This window comes from Lissotriton helveticus, chromosome 1_2, assembly GCF_964261635.1.
Source record: "Lissotriton helveticus chromosome 1_2, aLisHel1.1, whole genome shotgun sequence".
Taxonomy (NCBI): Eukaryota; Metazoa; Chordata; class Amphibia; order Caudata; family Salamandridae; genus Lissotriton; species Lissotriton helveticus.
In genome coordinates this window covers 431401293-431421664 of record NC_136058.1, presented here as the reverse complement: position 1 = coordinate 431421664, position 20372 = coordinate 431401293, and the positions used below count along the sequence as shown (strand labels likewise).

The 20372-nt window shown below is 45.4% G+C and overlaps 1 protein-coding gene across 1 annotated transcript in view; it reads right to left on the bottom strand.

The window, feature by feature from the left end:
- LOC144807644 (uncharacterized) overlaps window positions 1-20372 on the bottom strand; it is a 155810-nt gene that overhangs the window by 11006 nt on the left and 124432 nt on the right. The gene's annotated exons all lie outside the window — the stretch shown is intronic.

The following is a 20372-nucleotide window of genomic DNA, read 5'->3' as shown; positions in this document are numbered from 1 at the left end:
GAATAGCCAGCAACATTCAGAGACTACATTTCCCTCATATTGGTGTGATCTTCTTGATAACTTTAAACAACTTTTGCAACCAATCTATGCCCGTTTAGATTCTATAGACCGCACTTAAGGCCATCCCCTCTGATGTCTGTAAAACTCTTAAAAACTATAATTGTGAAAGTCATAATTTGCGTTTTAATTGTGAAAACATGATCCTTGGTCGTGAGTTAGCTAAAAAACCCTCTACTTCTATTGGTCATCCTTGTGTTGAAAATCAGTTGGCACCCAGCAGGGATCCTATAGGTCCAGACCATGTAGATTTGGTCCCTAGGTGTTGCCCACCGCAGGTGACCATATAAGATTCTATGCATAAGGGGCAATCACACGACTTATCAAGACCACAGGTTATGGTAAATCTCCCGTCTACTCAGGCCCATAGCAAACCAAATCAACAATACATGAACTTCCCTCCTGCAGCTTGTCACTATGTTAAAATTTTAGTCAACGTGCCTTTATTACGTCCCAATCTTAGAAAATCTTCACATCAGCTGATGGCCAAGGCAAGACACTGGTTGACTCAAAACTCTAATAAAGGTCATCTCATTCAAAATCATTTGATAATGGCCAAAAGAACGCAGCGAATTGGGTCTGATGTAAAAACAACCAATAATGACTGGTTATTTTAACCTTTGATAATGAATGGCTAGTGAGAGACCCATTAGGGAGTTTACCGGTTGCCCCTTCACTCCATTCTCAGATTTATGCAGTCTCGTTTGGCTTTTTTATAGGTCCGCACCAGTATGTAGTTCCACCGTACTCACTCAGGTCCTTTCTTTAGTGAGAACTGGTCATAAGCCTGCGCAGGTGGCTTTTGATGCCCTTGCTCTATCAAATAGGTACCCATTGTTGGACGATATGGAGGCATGTGATTGACTGATCTTTCCACTAAATTATCTGCCTCCTCAGTCTGTTCTTTATAACGATTTTCAAATGGTTTCTGGTTTGGTACCCGTGGAGAGGGTTCAGTTGGTTATTTTAGATCCACTAAGCAGTATTACATCCTTACCAATAGACCCTACATCATCCATCTCACCAGTACCGACAGCGATTTGGTTGCAGGAGTCCCTAAGTGATATAAAGTTTCTCTGTAGAAATATAGCGGGCTATGAAAACAAAAAGGATAATCAAAATTGGTATAAAGTGTTTACGAATTCTGATATTATCTGCTTTCAGGAAAATTGGACAGAGCAGTCTGTCTATAAACGGCTACAGCTCCTTTGTTACGCCAGCAGTTCCATCAGCAGCAGGCATATCTAAAGGGGGCTTACTCAGAATTGTAGCAAACCCGATCACCCTAGGTAAGGTGACCTTTATCAATAACTCGCCCCATTTTCATGTTATCGTGGCTGAAGGTTCTGGGAAAATTGATTTGTTACGCATTCATTTTTATAATAATAATTTTAAGAATTCTACACAGGTGACAGATGAGTTGGCAGGAATATTGAAAACTCTGTTAACATACCAATCATGTTAAATTTTTTTTATTTGAGCTCGGGATTTTTATGTTTACTTTAGCCCCAATTCGGAACAATGTATTTGTGGGGTGACAGACACTAATGATTCATTGCTAGTCCATTTTATGCATCATAACTACAGAAACATTTCAAACAGTGTTTCATTAACTTGGGACCTAGTTATAATAAACCTGTATCACCCCATGACTGGTCAACCCCTCCCCACCTTTCAAATTACAGGAGTTACCTCGACATCTGATTGTACAATTATTCAGACTAATTTTAAGAGATGTATTAAGTCCTCCATAGCCGAGTTGACAGAGTTCAGTGATCATGCTTTCCTTCTTTTTTTGTTTTGTTTGGCCTCTTTCTGCTAAGTCAAGCTCTACATTTACCCCAAAACCGATTCTGAGTAGGAAAATGGATGTTCCTCCCAAAGGTTGCAAAGGAGGTGTTACCTGACAGTGAATCCTGCTTAGACACCAACACTGATAGTCATCAAGTAGTAATAGCATTTAGTAAAATTTAAACATCTAGAAATTCTAATCTTTTACATCCAACTACAAGAAACACTCCATTGACGATAAGGGGATTGAGACAAATTTCTCAAAGGCCTCCAAAGAACTTCACACTGCTCTTAAAACAAGTCCCAGAAACAAAGATTTGATAAGGAAGCTATGAGCGGACTATGAGACAGGTAGGACAGTGAGAATAAAGGATTTACGGGATGAAGCATGGGTCCATTTGTGTGAGGCTTCGAGGAGTAAAGATAGCAAGGCATTTTGGAGGGTGGTAAATGCCCCTTTTCGGCAGGATCAGGGCGGCCCCTCTCTTAATATTCATTTAGATCAATCGACCTGGGGGTCTCACTTCCAGAGCATTTTTAATGTAGAGATGGATAGCGCTACAAAAAACCTTAGGACTTTATGACTGCCCATCTGGTGATTGAATTCTCATTAGAGGAAATTGAGCTTGCACTCTCTCAATAGCCTGCTCTGAAGGCAGCAGGGTCAGATGGGGTTCCTCTGGATATTTTCTTTGTACATAAAAATGTATGGGCTCCACCCTTGACCCAAGTTTTTTATAGTTTCCAAAGTGGGACCCCTGGTATCTTGGAAACAATTATCCCAATTTATAAGAAGGGGGATCCCTTTAATCCCGCAAATTACCGCCTAATCCCCATGCTGGATATCGCTGCCAAACTAATGGGGAGATTGCTCCTAAATAGACTGGAGGAGTGGGCATTTGTTAATAATGTTTTAGCTGAGGCACAATACGGGTTTAGAAAGAGAAGGGGTACGATCGACCACAGACAAAATTCACCCTTACTGCAGCAAAATATGTTTTTGCAAAAAAGGGCCAATTTTATCTGGCTTATGTGGACTTGTCCGCGGCCTTCGACTACGTAAACCACTCAAAATTGTGGGTTGTTTTGGAGTCGATGGACGTGGACGTGGACAACTCCAGAATTCTTTTTATTAGGGAGACATATGGAGAGGCTGTGGCAGTAGTCAGGTTTGGTAAACAGGAGGAATGTTCGGAAATATTTAAAATTGAAAAGGGGGTGCGACAGGGGTGTGTCCTGCCCTCTTTCTTTTTTCCTTGTACACCAATAACTGTAATGAAGTTTAGACCGCGCAGTGTAGAGATGTTCCCTCAGCAGGTGGCTTATCGCGGCCATGCAGATGATGCGATTTTGATGGCCAGGACACCGCTGGCCATACAGCGCTTGATTGGATCTTGTTTAATATTCAAGGCTGAACTGGGTCTGCTTGTTAACAAATGATAAACCTTTGTTATGATAGCGGGACTGGGAAGGAAAAAGTATTCCTCTGGAAGAGTAGAGTCCTTTAAAAGGTCGAGCCTGAGCCAGCATGCAGTTGCTGCTGTGCGGAGATCTGTGGTAGTTCTGTAAGGTTCGGAGAGAAGCTTCGCTCAATCCCCCGCCCTTATTTTTGATTGGCTTGTTTCTTTGTCCTTCGTAAATGCTAGCTCCTGATTCATTATGAGGCTTATTAGTCCTTCCTTAGTATGGGCATGTAGCCGTTTGTATTCTCCCATGGCTGCTAGCACCTTTACTTGGTTGTTTTCTTTTTAAAGACCTTGATTGATGTCGAAAGTTGTTGGTCACAGCATGATGCCTACATCCCTTGGCGGGCCGGCAGTGCGATGTATTATTCTTCAAAGCATTATAGGCCGGGAGGGTCTACACAGCAAGCTGCCTACAACCACTTCGGCCAGCTGCGTTAGGTGGGACGGGTTCAATTAGGAGCGTTAAAAGGTCATAAACATTTTCTTTAGAACATAAAGAAAAACAACATTGCTACTTTATGCATGTTTGAGAGGAGAAGGTGCCCATTTACGCTGATTCATGCTGAACATACAATCAAGTATGTGATGTTATCCTGCGCACTGGCGCCAAATTGCCTGCTATACTCTGATCTAAGCGAGCTCCCACATGTATTGATTCACATCTCTACCTGTCGTCACCGGTAGAAGGCTCAGTAGCCATGTCTTTAGTGGTGGTGTCCTCCAGGAGGTAGGTCTGAAGGGGAGCCCATATATCGCTTGGGTTGGAGGACGGTGGTAGGAGTTTGGAGTAGACATGTAATTGCTCTTGACAATAGATAAGATTGTGGAGCCAATCTTTGAACTTGGGGGTTCTCCCCCTTCCCCACCTGCAGGCAACCCGTCGTTTGGCCAGGAGGAGCGCCAGGGAAGGATAGCACTGCATCTTAGCAGCGAGTGGCTCAGTGTACCCTAGTAGTGTGGTTAGGGGGTCAGCAGGAATATGTAGACCAGTCATTTGGTCCAGTGCCAGCAAGACCTTCGTCCAATAACTTTGTATGGGCGGGCAATCCCAGGCATGGTGTCTCAAGTCCGCCCCCGCGCAGCCGCCATGATCACATTGATCGTTATCTCGAAGGTGCAGACGGTGTAAGCGCGCCTGTGTGTAATAAAGGCGGTGAATGTATTTGTAGTGAATGATGCGCAATCTGCTTCTGGTGGAGATAGTTCCAGTTTGGTGGCAGCAGAAGGACCATTGTTCTTCAGTGAGGGGTGACCCCAATTCCTCCTCCCAGCGACCCTTGGCTGGGAGAAGGCCGTAGTCACGGTCGCTTTGGATGGTGCAGTATAGGAGTGACACCACATGTGTAGGGGTAGTTTGTTGCAAAAGGGTGTTGAGGGGTGAAATAGACCCTCTTGTGGTTGTCACAGGCCACCGAAACACTGTCTGTCTAAAAGTAATGAATACAGATGTGAAACAAAGGTCTTACGTTGAAGTAGCATTTTCATTCATCAAACCCTTAAATGAGTAAATGAACCAAGCAAGAATTTACAATTTCAAAGTACATTTAAATGTAAAGAAAGGGTGAAATGTCATTGTCCTGAGGCACTGCACCAAGGCAGCTTAATTTGAGGGCGTGCTTCTGCAAAACTATCACAAAATAGACGTGTAAACGGTAGAGAAAAATAGCTTTCTGATTTATATGAAAGAAGAACCTTTTTTAAGATTCAATAATGCTAGGAATGCACATGTTAAGTTATGTTGTTATGTTATGTTACATGGTTTGTATAGCGCTCAGCTGCCCCAGCCAAGGGGCGTCCCGGCGCTGTCACTGGCAAGGAGGGTACCTGTCACCACTGAGAGCACAGCAGAGCAACAGCTAAACATAAGGAGCTTACTTTAAAGCAAAAAGGTGGGTCTTAATCGCCTTCCTAAACGTTAGCAAGTCCTCCAAACCACGTATCGGGGACGGCAGAGCGTTCCATAGTTTGGCGGCAAGATAGCAAAATGAGCAGCCGCCCAAACGGGAGCGCTTCACCCGAGGGACAGCAACCAAGTGCTGACCCTCCGAGCGCAGTGATCGCAAGGGAACATACGGGAACAATAGCTAAGAGAGCATCGGAAGAGAAGCAAGCTTCAGAATCTTGAAAGAGAGGACGACAGCTTTAAATTGGATCCGCTTTGCCACAGGAAGTCAATGGAGTTTGCTAATAGTCTCGGTCGTAGGATGGAAGCGAGGGAGACCTACCAGAATTCTTGCTGCCGCATTTTGTATGCGCTGCATTCTCCTGATCTCTGCCTGGTTGACTCCTAGCAACAAGGAGCTGGCATACTCCAAGCGAGAGAGACTAGTCGATTGCACTATTAGTTGGTGGGTAGGAGGGTCAAAGAATTTCAGAATGGGCCTGAGACCAAGTAAGAGCCCAAAGCAAGTAGCTGCTGTTTTTTTAGTGTGGGTGGAAAAACTGAGAGAGGAGTCTATCCAGACCCCGAGATTTTTTACTTCTGTTTTGGGGTCCGGAATTCTCCTTAGTGTGTTTGGCCACCATTGTTCACCCCAGGAATTGGCGTTTATCCCCACTAACAGAACTTCTGTCTTACTCGCATATAGCTGCAGGTAATTGGCAGTCATCCAATTAGCCACGGCCGTCAGGCCGTTCTTAAACCTGGAGGCGCTCAGAGTGGAATCATCAGTCAGAGCAACCACTAGCTGCGTGCCGTCTGCGTATGAGATCATGGACAGTTCCCATTTTTTGGCGACCGCAGCCAGTGGCTGAACGTAGAGATTGAACAAAGTAGGGCTGTTCAATAATGCTAGGAATGCACATGCTAAGATAGGAGGAGCAACCATTATTTCTTTGCAATTGCAATAATGTTTTAGAATAAGGGCAATGCAGAAGAGAGAGAAAGAGACAATTTTAAAGTACCAGAAACAATTAGAGCTTCAGCCAAAGATGCTTAGATAGAGGGCTGAAGGAGACCACACAGGCGTCAGTGACCCAAGGGGTCACTGCAGCGGGGTAGTCCATCGAATGGACTGAGGAGCAGATCTTTATACTCTTTCAATAATGAACCATTGACCACAAAATGACAACATTATCAGGTTTCTTTGACCTAAAGGACATGATGCATTTTGGTTACTTCTGGGAAATATTTAAGAAAACAGAAGTGCCACCCACACTACAAAAAGTTTCTCAAAAGATCACAGGATGTTTGACCATGAATCATAATGAAATTGAACATCTATTGACCAGGATTTGCGTCACTTCAGGGAAACTTTTATAAGAAAGCGGAACATTTAAGAAGATATTGGTTGCATGTGTTATTTACATTAAAGCTAGCAACAGATACAATAATATGAAAGATGACAGATGGCAAGTGGCCCCAACCATCAGGTATTGCGTGATGTCTCTTTTAGCTCGGGAAGTTCCCTATTCTTGCGGTATTGCTATTCTTGCGGGATCTACCTGGGTGTAAGAGAAGAAGTGTAGATCGAGGGAGTGAGGGCCCCCGGGGGAGCTGAGCCTCGCTGAGGAAATTGTGTGAGAGACACACTTTGGGGCCTATTCATAGAAAAAGAACAGTGTGGACAGGTTGGTCAATTTAACAGATTCCTTTTATGCTAGCTGGTGGGGGCTTATCAGGGTCTCATGCCTCAGGTGTGGGCAGAATTGGCCTCGGATAAAAAATAGATCCTGCTACATTTCCCTCTTCTTATTTATTTTCTTTTAACAAAAATTATACGTGCTAAGATATTCACATTTCCTGTTCTATCCTTGCTCTCCCCGTGCTAATTCTACTATTCTCTGGAGGTGCAGGAAGTGCTACGGACATGGGGTGCTGGCTGAAGAGCATAATGCTCATTAGGACACAGCCCACATATTTAGAGACAAGTATGACATTGTAACACATGCTGTTTTCTGTGTCTGTAGGCCAATGTGTGCAAACATAACATCCTGCCCTGTCAACTGTCCCCTTGTCCCATCTTTATCAATGGCTATTTATTCAATTTGGTACAATATCTCTGTGTCATTTAAGCAGTATCTCAGTGTAAGCGGGACAACAAAGGATTTCCCAATGTTTAGAGTTCGTCTCAAATTGGTTCTTTTATTTCAAGATTTCTATTTACAGAGGAATAATACGTCTTATCCTCGAGGGGGATTTTATCTGTTGATCTTCGTCTTCACAATATGGATGGCTTTGTTGTATATGAATTTAGGACCCTAGTGTAATTTTCCCGATTCATGCCCATATATAGGTACAAATCACCCTATCCTTATACAGGCATAGAAATCATAACCATATTTAGACTTAGCCTATGCAGTCCAAATACGGCATGGCTACTTCCACTAATTCAGAAAATCCACAATGATTTCTTGGGAAAACCCGCCTTCAGCAGTCAGGGACTTCGCCTTGCTTGAATATTAATTTATCCAAGAAATCATGGAGTTTTCAAAGAACTGAGTCTTTGATGACGTTATTATGTCCAACCTTACGTCAAACTCGGCACCTTCAAGGTATAAATATGCCTGCACGTGCTCAGGCAAACACACAGTGGTTTGGAGCAGTTCCAATATCTACCTACACGACACAGCTCGCCGAAGCAAGTGCCGAAGGAAGCCGACCCTCCAGCAGACGCACTGAGAGACGCTGTCTTTTCTCTTGCCGAGAAATTCAGCTCCAGTGTTTCCAGGCTACCCTTGCGGGTTGCTGGGAAATCGAGTCCTGAGAAAGAGATACAAGACCTCCTCCATTCTAAACCAAGGTACGAAGCTGATTAGACCCTTAGAGAATTCTTGGATAGATTCTTGGCAAAAAATACTAAACTTAAGCTACACCTCACTTAATTCTTCCATTGTACTAGACCTAGGTTAGGTACACCGGGGTAGGCGTATTTTAGAAGCACCAGTTGAGTACTTTTAGTCATTATTTATTAATGTATGTATTTTATGTTATTTTATATGGCTTAGAAACCATACCATGCTTTTACAGTATTATTTTATAATACTCTTCGTACTGTACGCATTGTACTTTGCAGCCAGTATTACGATTGTAGTAGTTCATTTCCTCTGCATGAGAAAGAAGACTGTTCAATAAATACTTATATTGAAAACGCCTGTCTCTCTATTTCTCTGCACCTCTGGTGAAACAAAGCATGCACGATTGACTGAGTCAAGTCAAGTCAAGTCAAAATATTTATATAGCGCGCTATATACCCAGAGGGTCTCAGGCGCTTGAAGAAGGGTGGGGAACTACTTGTCGAATATCCAAGTTTTAAGTTGCTTTCTGAATGCTAGGTGGTTCTGAGTGAGACGAAGGTGAGTGGGAAGTGAGTTCCAGGTCTTAGCTGCCAGGTAGGAGAAGGCTCCACCTCCCATGGTGGTTTTGTTGATGCGAGGTACGATAGCAAGGGCTTGGTTGGAAGATCGCAGCTGGCGGGGGGGGGGTGTAGAAGGAGAGTCGTGTGTTGAGGCATTCGGGTCCAAGGTCGTAAAGTGCTTTGTGAGCGTGGGTCAGGAGGCGGAAAGTGATCCTCTTATTGACGGGGAGCCAGTGGAGGTTTTTCAGGTGACCAGAGATGTGTTCTTTGCGCGGGATGTCAAGTATGAGCCTGGCTGAAGCGTTCTGGATGCGTTGGAGTTTTTTCTGGAGTTTAGCGGTGGTACTGGCGTATAGGGTGTTTCCGTAGTCCAGGCGGCTCGTGACTAGTGCGTGGGTGACCGTTTTTCTAGTTTCGGTGGGGATCCAGCGAAATGTTTTTTTGAGCATGCGAAGAATGTTGAAGCAGGATGATGAAACGGCGTTGACTTGTCTGGTCATCGAGAGTGAGGAGTCCAGGATGACGCCCAGGTTTCGTGCGTGGTTCGTCGGGGTGGGTGCTTTTCCAAGGGCCTCTGGCCACCAAGAGTCATCCCAGGTGGAGGGGGAGGTGCCTAGGATGAGGACTTCTGTTTTGTCTGAGTTCAGTTTCAGACGGCTGTGCTTCATCCACTCGGCTACTTCTTTCATTCCTTCGTGTAAATTGGTTTTGGCGGTGTTAGGGTCTTTGGTGAGTGAAAGGATCAGTTGAGTGTCGTCAGCGTAGGAGATGATGTTGAGATTGTGTTGGCGAGCGATGGCCGCAAGGGGGCTCATGTAAACGTTGAAGAGGGTGGGGCTGAGTGAGGATCCTTGTGGCACGCCGCAGATGACTTCAGAGGCTTCTGACTTGAATGGTGGGAGGCGGACTCTCTGGGTTCTTCCGGTGAGGAACGAGGTGATCCATTGCAATGCTTTTCCTTGGATTCCGACGTTCCTTAGGCGCTGTAGAAGGGTGTTATGACAGACTGTGTCGAAGGCAGCGGAGAGGTCGAGGAGGATGAGGGCGACTGTGTCTCCATTGTCTAGTAGAGTTCGAATGTCGTCTGTTGCTGCGATAAGTGTGGTCTCAGTGCTGTGTTTGGCTCGGAAGCCGGATTGTGAGGAGTCGAGGGATTTGTTGGTTTCGAGGAAGGTGGCGAGCTGGTTGTTGACGGCTTTCTCGATGACTTTGGCCGGGAATGGAAGAAGCGAGATGGGGCGGTAATTTTTGAGTTCGGTGGGGTCAGCTGTGGGTTTTTTCAGAAGGGCGCTGAGTTCCGCGTGTTTCCAGCTTTCCGGGAAGGTGGCGGAGTTGAGGGAGCAGTTGATGACATCTCGGAGGTGTGGTGCTATGATGGAGTTTGCTTTGTTGAAGATGTGGTGAGGGCATGGGTCAGTTGGGGAACCTGAGTGGATGGAGTTCATCAGGCGGATGGTGTCCTCAGTGGAGATTGGGTTCCAGTCGTTAAGGATGTTCAAGGGGGGTGAAGGTCCTGCAGCGGGTTGGATAGGTTGATCTCCGGGTCGGTTGTCGAAGCTGTTGTGGATGTCAGCGATTTTGTTGTGGAAGAAGGAAGCTAGGGAGTCGCAGAGGGCTTGGGAGGGGGTGATGTCATTGGAGTTGGCTGATGGGTTGGTAAATTCTTTGACGATGTTGAATAATTCCTTGCTGTTGTGAGCGTTGTTATCTAGTCGGTCTTTGAGTGCGGCTTTCTTGGCAGCCCGGATCAGTTGGTGGTGTCTGCGGGTGGCTTTTTTGAAGGCGTCTCTGGTGCTGGTGTTTGGGTCTTTTTTCCAGGCCTTCTCGAGGGATCGACAGAGTTTCTTCGATTTCTTAAGATCATCGTTGAACCAGGAGGCGTTTTTGCTGCCTGGTTTTATTTGACGTTTTTTCAACGGTGCTAGGATGTCGGCGCTGTTGGATAGCCATTGGGTGAGGTTAATGGCTGCTTGGTCGGGGTTTGGGGAATGGGCGGGGGGGTTTAGAAGAAGCGATGAGGAGATCTGATCGATGGTGATTTTGTTCCAGTTTCTTCGCAGGGTGGGTTGAGGATGGTTGAGGAATGTGGTCTTATTGTAGGAAAAGTGAACGCAGCTGTGGTCCGTCCAATGAAGAGCTGTGGTGTGGCTGAATGAGACATGTTTGCTGGAGGTGAAGATGGGATCGAGCGTATGACCTGCGATGTGGGTGGGTGTAGTGAAAAGTTGTTTGAGTCCGAGGTTGGCGAGATTGTCCAGAAGGGTGGTGGCGCTGCTGTCCTTGCTCTTTTCCAGGTGAAAATTGAGGTCTCCCAATAGAATGTAGTCCTCGGAGGGGAGGGCGTGTGGGGTGATAAAGTTAATGATGTCGTCACTGAATTGTGCACGGGGTCCTGGAGGCCGGTAGAGGAGGGTGCCTCTAAGTGTGGTCTTGGGGTCGGCGTGGATCTGGAAGTGGAGGTGTTCGGTACTGGCGAGGTTGGCGTCAGAGCTGGTTGATATGCGGATGGAATTCTTATGGACGATAGCGATGCCTCCTCCTGTTTGCTTGATGCGGTCCTTGCGGATGATCTTGTATCCTTCCGGGATGGCAATGGTGATGTCTGGGGCTGAAGAGGCATTCATCCAAGTTTCTGTTAGGAAGGCGACGTCTGGTGAGATGGTGTCTAGTAGATTCCAGAGGTCGATGGCGTGTCTGTGGACCGAGCGTGTGTTGAGCAGGATGCATTTTAGGTGGTTGGTGTCAGGTCTCTGTATGGTGTTGGTGGAAGAGGAGTTGGTTTTGGTGCCGTCGAACTTGCAGGAGTAGCAAGAGAAGGGTCCATGGGTGTGTCCAGGAGCGGCTTGGACGCAGTTGGGGGGTCGGCCGGGGTTAAGTGCTAGGAGGGTGGTGGTGTCGTATGTAATGCGGGAGGGGTGGGTGGAGCGGGGACCAGGGGTTCTGGCGCTGGGCGCGGTCTTGGCGCGGACGGGCGTAGACGGGCTTACCTTAGACGCACCTTCGGCGGGGCCGTAGCGCGTGGACGCTGCGCGTAGGTCCATCTGTCCATAAATGGATAGTGGAGGGGGCGGAGCGTGGGCGGGTCAGCTGGGAGGCGGTAGCGGGGAGGCGGGCCAGGGGAAAGTACAACAACAAAATGGTGGGAGGGATAGGAATCAAAACCAACACAGTACAATGCCAGCTATGAAGGAATGCACTGTAAGCAGTGAAAGCGCAAAGGACTGAATACTGCTGCGAATATGTAAAAAGCGCTACCAAATGCAGTTATGTTCAAGCGCTACCCAAATGAGCCAAGCACAAAGCGCTATGAAATTCCACACGAGGGCTGATTGAAGGTGCCTCAGCTGTGGGCAAATGCAGCTACGTTAAAGCGCCACTACAATGGGCAAAGCACAAAGCGCTATGAAATTCCACACGAGGGCTGATTGAAGGTGCCTCAGCTGTGGGCAAATGCAGCTACGTTAAAGCGCCACTACAATGAGCAAAGCACAGAGCGCTATGAGTCAGTGAAGCCAAAGAGTCACAAGAGCTACGATACCACACACGAGGCCTGATTGGAATCGCTTCAGCTGTGGGCGCTGGAAAGAGGATTGCAAGCAGGAGCCAGGGAGCGTGGGGGAGCAACCGTTCGGGACGAGGTCCAGGCGGTCACAGTCTTCTCTTGGAGGTGGAGGACTCTCTGTTCGTGGGTGGGCGGGTCAGCTGGGAGGCGGTAGCGGGGAGGCGGGCCAGGGGAAAGTACAACAACAAAATGGTGGGAGGGATAGGAATCGAAACCAACACAGTGCAATGCCAGCTATGAAGGAATGCACTGTAAGCAGTTAAAGCGCAAGGGACTGAATACAGCTAGGAATATGTAACAAGCGCTACCAAATGCAGTTATGTTCAAGCGCTACCCAAATGAGCCAAGCACAAAGCGCTATGACAATTAAACACGAAGGCTGATTGCTACTTTCAAAGCGCCACCACAATTAGCAAGGCACAGAGCACTATGAATTTTAACACGAAGGCTGATTGCTACGTTAAAGCGCCACTACAATTAGCAAGGCACAGAGCACTATGAATTTAAACACGAAGGCTGATTGCTACGTTAAAGCGCCACCACAATTAGCAAAGCACAGAGCACTATGAGTCAGTGAAGCCAAGAAGTCTCAAGAGCTACGATACCACACACGAGGGCTGCTTGGAAACGCTTCAGCTGTGGGCACTGGAAAGAGGATTGCAAGCAGGAGCGTGGGGGAGCAACCGTTCGGGACGAGGTCCAGGCGGTCACAGTCTTCTCTTGGAGGTGGAGGACTCTCTGTTCGTGGGTGGGCGGGTCAGCTGGGAGGCGGTAGCGGGGAGGCGGGGCAGGGGAAAGCACAACAACAAAATGGTGGGAGGGATAGGAATCGAAACCAACACAGTGCAATGCCAGCTATGAAGGAATGCACTGTAAGCAGTTAAAGCGCAAGGGACTGAATACAGCAAGGAATATGTAAAAAGCGCTACCAAATGCAGTTATGTTCAAGCGTTACCCAAATGAGCCAAGCACAAAGCGCTATGACAATTAAACACGAAGGCTGATTGCTACTTTCAAAGCGCCACCACAATTAGCAAGGCACAGAGCACTATGAATTTTAACACGAAGGCTGATTGCTACGTTAAAGCGCCACTACAATTAGCAAGGCACAGAGCACTATGAATTTAAACACGAAGGCTGATTGCTACGTTAAAGCGCCACCACAATTAGCAAAGCACAGAGCACTATGAGTCAGTGAAGCCAAGAAGTCTCAAGAGCTACGATACCACACACGAGGGCTGCTTGGAAACGCTTCAGCTGTGGGCACTGGAAAGAGGATTGCAAGCAGGAGCGTGGGGGAGCAACCGTTCGGGACGAGGTCCAGGCGGTCAAATAGTTATTTATTGTGTAATAGTTATTTAGTGAAATAGTTATTTATTGTTTCCGCGATTCTAGAGATACATTTCTTATTCTTGGGAAACAAAGTTGTCATGTTTTAAGCGGTTGTCAGAAACGAATCCCTTCTTGTTTATTCAAGAAAGTTTCTAGTGACCTCTGAGCTAGCTGGCACTCACAATTAAGTTTAATATGTTCGATAGAGACCGAGTCGACCTCAGTCTTACTTCTAACCTATAGGATATATTATTCCAATGCACAGAGCCTATTGGGAATATAGGAACTACACTACATGGCGCCCAACGTTTTGTAAGGCGATAATTTAACGCTAGATAGTAGAGTAACTCAGTTGTGCTTTTCACACAGACCCCTTTTTTCCGTAAATACTCCAATAGACGTCTAGAGTGGGTAAAAGGATATAATTTTCGCCAAAACTGAGTAGGACAGAAAATCCTATGTGTTAGTTCTTGGTTTATTCTTTTTTTTTTTTCTTTTTTTTTTAATAATAAACAATATACAGATTATACTTTTGCTCCACTTCTGAGTAGACCCCCCCTCCCCCCGGGAGTAAGTTTAAAAATAGTGAGTAAGAAAAGTAAGAGAGAAAAAAAAACTATAACGAAAAAAACACAAGAAAAAAAAGCAAACATTTCCTCAAGCCAAACTTCTACATCAGCTTTGCGTGCCATCTGCCCATTTCTCTAGCTGTTCCCAAAGCGCAATGCCCTTCTTCCTAGCCTTTTTCCCTCTTTTTGCATAAATTGCCTTTTCCAGTTTGTAAGTCGCCAGTAGTCTGGCCTGCCACTGTGTGAATGAGGGCGGGTTAGGGTCTTTCCAGTGTGTTGTGATACAGATTCTGTAGATAGTCATAGCTACAAAGATAAATGGACTCCCTGGTCTAGTGTTACCATCGTGCCCTAACAGTAGTTCCGCAGGGGTAAGTTGTATCCTTTGTTCTAAAACCGCCCATACAAAAATTTGAATTTGCTGAATGAGTGGATTAAGTTTTATACAAGTGGCAAACATGTGCATCTGGTCTACTGCATATTCTTGACATCGAGGGCAAACAGTCCCCGCCCCATTCCCCCATTTAGCTATCCTGCCCGGTGTGATGTATAAGAAAAAAGCCGTTTTATAAAACTGTGCCTGCAGTTTAGTGGAAAGTAAAAATCTTTGAGACAGATCATGAGCATAAGTGAAAATATTTGACTCCATATTCAGTTTTGTTTGCCATTTCAGACCAATCCTTTCTAAATCATCGGGCATTTTATCATTACAACTGAAGTAGATGGTTCCTATCCTAGGCGGGTTATTTGAGCGCAGTCTATCCATGATGTCATTTTTCTTGAATTCAGCGGGTCCACCGGTCTTGTGTTCCAGGAAACCTTTGATCGCATAGTATTGAAATAATTGATTGTCTTCTATCTGAAACCGTATTTTAATGTCCTGAAAGGTCCGAACCCCTTCCTGATCAATCAGATCGCCCAATTTGATAACCCCCGAGTTGTACCATTTATAAAGATATGATCCTTTAAAAATTGTAGGAAGTATTGCATTATCTTTAATTGGAGTGTAGTAATTTAGTCTACCTAGTCCTACCAGTTTTCGTACTTTGGTAAAAACTCGGTAAATATTTATTAAAGACTTGAACCGTACCCACTTGAAATAGCCGAATTCGAGTTGTCTCCAAAGTATTCCTCGAGCTTTCACTCCAATTAAAGCTATATAAGGAGACAGAAGATCCGAGGCAGGCTGTATGTCGTAATCGAATAGTAACGAAGGGCTATACTGCAGAGCGGCAGCCCAATAGTAAAGTTTAAGGTTCGGTAGCGCCCAACCCCCTCTTTCTTTTGATAGAGATAGCCATTTGTAAGACCTTCTTATATCAGAATAAGACCATATGAACTGGCTGAAAATTTGCTCAAATAGGTGGAGGACAGCATCGCTGAATTCCAGAGGGATAGTTCTAAAAAAGTACAGTAGTTTTGGAAAGTAAGTCATCTTTATTACGTTGCTCCGACCAACTATTGTTAGGTGTAAATTATCAATTCTTTTTAATGCTTTTTTAGGATCCTTGGCGAGTGGGTTCAGGTTGTTACCCACTATTACGTCTAGATTTGCATTGATGCTTACCCCCAAATACTTTGCTTTTGTAACTACTAGAGGGCTGGACCCGCTTACGTTTTCATTGATTATTATCTGGGTTTTTGTTCTATTTAGTGAGTAACCTGATATCTCTCCAAATTTCTGTGTCTCATATTCCAGAGCCCTAATGGACTTCTCGGGATCAGGTGTAATTATTGCCAGGTCGTCAGTGTATACCATGATCTTAGTTTCTGCCCCTTGCCTGACATCCGGCCTGATTTCTGGGTTTGCTAAAATTTTTGTGATAAGTGGGTTTATGTAAAGTGCAAACAGCAGAGGGGAGCATGGGCAGCCCTGCCGGGTACCCCGAGTGATGGTAATTGGATTAGTCAAATTTCCATTAATCATGATTTGGGCCCTGGGTGTTTGGTATAATGCCTGAATTGCCTGTATCATAATCGGACCAAAGCCTGACCTTTTTAAAATCTCCCACAAAAATAACCAGGAGACCCGATCGAATGCTTTCTCAGCATCTAATAATATTAAAGCAATCAGGTCCCCTGTTACCTTTGCTGCATCTATTAACATAATTGCCCTCCTGACATGTTCTGTGGTACCTTTGTTGGGAATAAACCCATGCTGCCAGTTAGAGACCAATTTCTGGATGTTTTGTGAGATCCTGTTAGCTAATATTTTGGAGAATAGTTTTGAGTCAGTGTTAATTAAAGTGATTGGTCTATAAGATGCCATTTCTAAAGGTGATTTTTCTTTTTTAGCAAAGATAACAATTTTTTCGCAAGTGACCAAGAAGCAGGTGGTGACGCGCCTCCGAATATTGACCCTACTACTAAAGAGAATATCCCCTGAATCTGGCTTTCAAAGATGTTATAGAATTCAGCAGGGATAGAGTCAAGGCCAGCCGCCTTTCCATCTGGAAGACTTTTGATCGCATTCTGTATCTCCTCCCAGGTAGGAGGGAGTTCTAGCTGCTCTTGTTCAATTGAATTTAATTTAGGTGTGTCTATAGAGTCTAGATAGCCTGCAACATTCCATCTCCGATCACCTTTGGGCCTGACATCCTCTTCTGTGTACAGTTTACTATAGTATACTTCGAAAGCCTTAAGTAATTCGGTGGGATCCTTAATCAGCCCCCCGCGATTGTCTCAATTTCCGCTATTGTATTTAAAGTCGTTTGTTGTTTTATCGTTAGTGCCAATTGATGTCCAATATGTTCCCCACATTCATACAATTTCCCTTTGGTTGCTGCCCATTTGGACGCAATTCTTTCAGCAAAAATTGAGGCAATCTCGGCTTTTATAACAGCGACTGCATGTTGGATTTCATCCACATTCCCTCTTGTTTTTATTGCCTGCACTAGCCTGGTTTCTTCTACCCCTAGTTTCTCTTGTAGTTTCTGGATCTGTATCCTCTCAGCTTTGTTTCTCCTGATAGAAAAGCACAAAGTCTCCCCCCTGACCCCAGACTTAAAAGCGTCTCAAACCACCATCAAGGGAGCGGAATCTAAGTTCATCTCCAAGAACTCCTCTATCCACTTCTTCATGGGTGTCTGATACTTGATATCGTATAGTAGTGCTTTTTTGAAAGACCAGGTTGTACTCTTGTTTTCAATTTTTAGGCCATCCAAATGCAATATTAATGGATTATGGTCTGACATAAATCTGGGTATTATGTCTATATTAGAAGAGCTAACCAGTGATGAAGAGATAAAGAAGTAATCTATTCTTGTGAGTTTTACGTGAGGAGCTGAAAAAAAGGTGAACCCCTCCTGGTTAGGTCTTAGCTCAGACCATACATCCTGCAGGCTGTGAGTCTCTATTAAATTCAGTAGAGATTGAAACACCCTTGGCTTCCTCCCCGAATATCTCCAGTCTTTGTTTGACCGCCAGCCCACGGGAAGATTTAAATTCAGATCGCCGCACAATATTATGGGCGTTTGCCAGTGCGCTAGCTCCCCTGATACCCAATCTAAAACCCCTGGCTCATCTAAATTACTACCATATATTGAGCATAGTGTAAACTTGCAGTTCAAATCAAGAGTGCATCCTACAATAGCCCATCTGCCAAAAGGGTCTGTTTTTACTCTATCCACCTGCATTTTGAGTCTATGACTAGCGAGTACTGCTACTCCTTTTATCTTGACCACCTGTGTGGTGGCTGCTACTATCTTATAACCCAGCGAGGATAGAAAATGTTTCTGTGTCCCCATCACATGTGTTTCCTGAAGACATATCAGATCCGGACCAAGTGAGCGTAAACCGTGTGCCACCTTCTGCCTTTTGGCCTGATCGTTTAAGCCACATATATTGCTAGACAGAATTTTAATTTTGCATAACTGTGTCATCCAATCTTAGAGTTTCAATCCCTATAAGATCTTGCCAATTCCTGACCCCCTTCACTGCCCTCAGCTTGCATAACACTAGCCTGAAGTGTATTTTATAACATAACGCCCCCTGTGTTTTTATATCCTCCATGTCTTTTATACCATTGGTGCCTTTAGTGTCCCTGTTTCTTTCCCTTATGTTTCTCTTAGGTGCCCCCCTACCTCCCTCCCTGATTGAGCAGTCGAGGTGATTCGTTTTGATGGTGATCACAAGTGAGGCCCAGCCATTCTACAAAAACAAAGTAGTGAAATGTGCAATCCCTGGTTATACTTAGAAATCCCCATTAGAAAACGTCCCAAGTGCCAATGTCTTAGTGGCTTAGCTACCGGCGTATCTTAACAAAATGGTGTTAGAGTTTCAATTTAATTCAGCTCTTCCGTCTTCTATCTTTGACTTCTTTTAGAAATTCTTCGGCCTTGACTTCGGATAGAAAGACCCTCGTTTTTCCTTCAATAATTACTTTTAATCTGGCAGGGTTCATTAAATAGACCTGGGCGCTTAATTGTTGGAACGGAGTTATCAATTGCTGTAATCTCCATCTGCGCTCCACCGTTGCATGGCAGAAATCCGGTTGAGCGAAAAATTTGACCCCATTAGCTTCTTTCTGTGCATTGGGTCTCGCTTTATCATAGACCAATTGTCTCAAAAGAAAGTTCCAGAAGAATACGAGGAAGACCCTAGGTTTGTCGTTAAGGTTACCATCGCCCCTTTCATGTTTCAAGTTGAAGGGGAACCTGTGCGCTCGCTGGATTTCTAGGTCCCAGTTCCAGGCAGTTTCTGAGGGAAACGCAGCTTGCAAGAGCTTTACTATGTAGCCTCCGGGGTCCTCCCCCTCAACTCCCTCTGGAATTCCTAGAAGTCGCAGGTTGTTTGGATATTTGGATAGTTGGAGGGGTATTTATAAAGCGCTGCGTTCGCTCCGAAAGGAGCATCATGGCGCTGAGTAATCCTTGAGGCCAGGTTGCAGAGGGTAAAAGGAGGGAGGCTAAATGGAAGCTTTGGACCATTCGTCGGGGAGATTGAAAATCCATGTTTTGAGAAGTTTTCTAAACGGTTTCTCAAGAGTCTGATGTCTTAGGTGTCTGGGCATGCTGTTCCAGGCTTTGATAGCCAGGGAGCTTAGGGTTTTACCTCCTTTAGACTTCAGGTTAAACCTGGTAGAGATCATGAGATTTTCTTGGGCAGAGCGGAGGGAACGACTCGGGTTGTAGTGTGGGAAACGTCTAGTGAGGTAAGCAGGGCCTGTTTTGTTGTAGGCCCGAAAGGCAACAATGAGAATTTTGAAAAGTATTCTTTTGTGCAGGGGGAGCCAATGTAAGGTCTTTAGGGCTGCAGAGATTGAGGATTTGCGAGGTAATTTTAAGACCAGGCGGGCAGCAGTATGTAGAACACTTTGGAGTTTGGAGAGGGTGGACTTCTTGGTCCCTGCAAGGAGGCCGTTGCAGTAGTCCACGCGCGAAAGAATGAGGGCTACTATTACGGTTTTTCTAGAATCTAAGGGGAGGAAGTCAAAAAACTTTCTGAGGGATTTGATTATGCCGAAGCATCTGCCGGCCACGGTCGTGGCATGATGGTCAAATGAAAGATCAGAGTCGAAGAATACCCCGAGATTTCTAGCGGTAGAGACGGTCTGGGGGGGGGGGCGGCAGAATTATCAGGCCACCAGAGAGCAGGACAGAAAGAGGCGTTCTTTCCGATGGGGAGGATCTCTGTTTTATTTGAGTTACAGCGGAGGTGGTTGGAGTCCATCCATTGGAATACAGCAGTTAGGCAATGTTTAAGATTGAGCTCAGCATTGTTGGAGTTGTCGTCTAGGGGGATGATCAGCTGAGTATCATCGGCATATGAGGTGACAGTTATGCCGAATGATTCAATCAGGGTGAGGAGAGGGATGAGATAGACATTAATAAGAAGGGGACTAAGGATGGACCCTTGGGGCACTCCGGAGGAGACTGTTTTCTCTTTAGATTGAAAGGGGCCCAGGGCGACAATTTGGGACCTGTCACTGAGAAAAGATCTGATCCATGATAAGGCTGAGTCCGAGATTCCGATATCCCTTAATCTGTCGATCAGAATGGAATGGGATATGGTGTCGAATGCTGCCGTGAGGTCAAGAAGGATCAGAATGGCCTTCTTCCTTTGATCTTGGTGCGTTTTGATGGTGTCGGTTAGTTCAATTAGAGCAGTTTCGGTTGAATGTTTAGGCCGAAACCCGGATTGTTGAGGGTGAAGTAAGTTGTGGGTTTCCAGAAAGGATTTAAGTTCTTTGTGGACTAATTGTTCTGTTATTTTTCCCAGAGCGGGGAGAAGGGTGATAGGACGGAGATTGGTCAAGTCCACTGGGGATTTATTAGCTTTTTTCATAAGCGGTTTGACA